The sequence below is a fragment of the Sinocyclocheilus anshuiensis genome, unplaced genomic scaffold (assembly GCF_001515605.1).
Source record: "Sinocyclocheilus anshuiensis isolate Anshui unplaced genomic scaffold, SAMN03320099.WGS_v1.1 scaffold704, whole genome shotgun sequence".
NCBI lineage: Eukaryota > Metazoa > Chordata > Actinopteri > Cypriniformes > Cyprinidae > Sinocyclocheilus > Sinocyclocheilus anshuiensis.
In genome coordinates, this window is record NW_015554109.1 from 138,712 (window position 1) to 140,973 (window position 2,262).

Sequence of the window (2,262 nt, forward strand, 5' to 3'; positions counted from 1 at the left end):
GGGGGGGGGGGGGGGGGTAGTAGGGGTCCGTCCGTGGAGGCTGGGCCGAGTGCCGAGGCCAGGCCCCCTTAGTTCCCTGCTCCACCATGGCTTCCCGAGCTCCCTGTTCCGCCATGGCCTCCTGAACTGTCTGCTCCACCGTGGCCTCCTGGACTCTTTGCTCCACCATGGCCTCCTGAACTACCTGCTTCGCCATGGCTTCCTAGTCTGCCTGCTCCGCCATGGCTCCCTGCTCCGCCATGGCCCCTGTGCTCCCTGTGCTGCCATGGCACCCTGGACTGCCTGATCTGCCCTGGAGGTATTCCCTGTGTCCCAGTCCTGCACCAGCCTCCAGGGCTCTCACCCCCCCCTCCCTGGTGGAAATGTCAGACTCTGTTCCGTGTTTTGTGTGTGTTTTGCTCCCCATGTGTTTCCATGCCCATATTTGGTCCTTCCCGTTCCTGTCCTTATTTGTTCCAGGTGTCCCCTTTTCAGTTCTATTGATCCCAGGTGTGTCTCGTCATCCCATCGTCATGTCATTTGTATATAAAGTGTTCCATGTTATCAGTTCGGGTCCGGTATTGTGAATGTCTGTTTATGTCAACCTCATCAGCTACGTGTGTTTTCCTGGTTCCCTTGTGTTGGATTATATTATTAAAATCTCCTTGTTAATGTTCTCCGCGTCTCCTCGTTCCGCGCTCCAGCACAGTAGCAAACCTGACAAAACTGTGATACATTTTATTTTTCAGGATTCACAGATGAATAGAAAGTTCAAAAGAACAGCATTTATTTGAAATAAATCTTTTGTAATATTATAAATGTCTTTACTCTCAATTTTGATAAATTTAATGCATCCTTGCTGAATAAAAGTATTAATTTACCTTTCACTGTTTGAATGGCAGTGTATATCATTAGTGTAAAATATCATGATATTATGAGTATCTAATTAGATAATGTTGTTATTATTACAGATGCATCAAGTATAAGACTTTATAGAAGATGATAAGCATGTTAAGCTGTGTTCTCTGTCCATCAGATCTCTGTCAGTCTTCAGATGAATTCAGCCCGGCTCCTGGTGAGTCTGTCGATAATGTTATAATTATGACACGACTCTCTGAAAAGAATATTTGAATACTTAATTCACACTTAAAAATGTCATTTATTATAAAGAAAGATACAACAAGGTATGAAATGATAAAACATTAGATGATGTTTGTTTTTCAGGACAATCGCAGCACACACGCCGTCCAAATAACACTGCAAACAGGAGCCCTTATGATGGAATCTTCATATTTATCTTCCTGTCCATCATCATCTTCATTTTTGTCACCTAGTTTTATTGGGTGAGAAGAAAAAATGAAAGTGTTTGATATAGAGTAACAACATTCATTGATGTAAAAGCAGCTCATTTAATTTCTCGCTGCTCGTTTCAGGTCGTTTCTGTGTGTTTCTTGGTGACGACTTTGGATTCTGCGTCGTGGAGATCAAACCCAGAGATCACAACAGACCATAACAGAAATATATCCGTCTGTTTATATAGATACAACTAACAAATCTGTCCCTCATGAATTATAAATCTGATTATAAATCTTCACAATGTTTGATCAGCCTCAGTAACTGATAAACTGTAGCTGTATTCATAGTTAATTTTAGCGAAAATATAAGATTATAAAATGAAAACTATTAAAAACTTTAGTAATATGATCAATATACAATATTATATCATACATGTAGCTTCAATTTTTATGAAGAAATTTGTGTTATTTCTCATTAAAATAAATATATTAAACGCTATATAAAATATATTATATTTAACTAATTATATATAGTTTTTACACTTAAGCTATGTATTATATTATATTATATTATATTATATTATATTATATTATATTATGTTATGTTATGTTATGTTATATCATATTATATATACTGTAAGCAGATTATATTTAATTTTTACATTTGCGAGAAACCCCTTCAACTTCTTGATATTATAAATTGGAAGCCAAATTGAATGTAAAAAAATCAAACATTATGAAATGTAAATCAGGATTTTAATTTGTGAGTGAGTGAGTGAGTGAGTGAGTGTGTGTGTGTGTACCTTTGAGTGTGTTTCCTGCTTTATAAGGCAGATTCCTTATGGCGTTGATCACATCCTCTTTAGTGCTGTGAGTGTTCAGATGCCACTCGACCCATGAATCCTTGCCGCACAGCACCAAACCTGAACACACACACTCTTGCATATGTGGTTTATAGGGACTCTACATAGGTGTAATAGTTTTATTA

At 38.1% G+C, this 2,262-nt stretch overlaps 1 long non-coding RNA gene across 1 annotated transcript in view; it reads left to right on the top strand.

Annotated features, from left to right (window-relative positions):
• The window catches only part of LOC107669768 (uncharacterized), a 5,918-nt gene extending 4,351 nt beyond the window's left edge, over window positions 1-1,567 (top strand). Inside the window, exons 2-4 of the long non-coding RNA XR_001632032.1 lie at window positions 1,016-1,054; window positions 1,204-1,322; window positions 1,413-1,567. This is a non-coding gene — a long non-coding RNA (uncharacterized LOC107669768). The remainder of the gene's footprint in view (window positions 1-1,015; window positions 1,055-1,203; window positions 1,323-1,412) is intronic.
• Window positions 1,568-2,262: the final 695 nt, after the last annotated feature.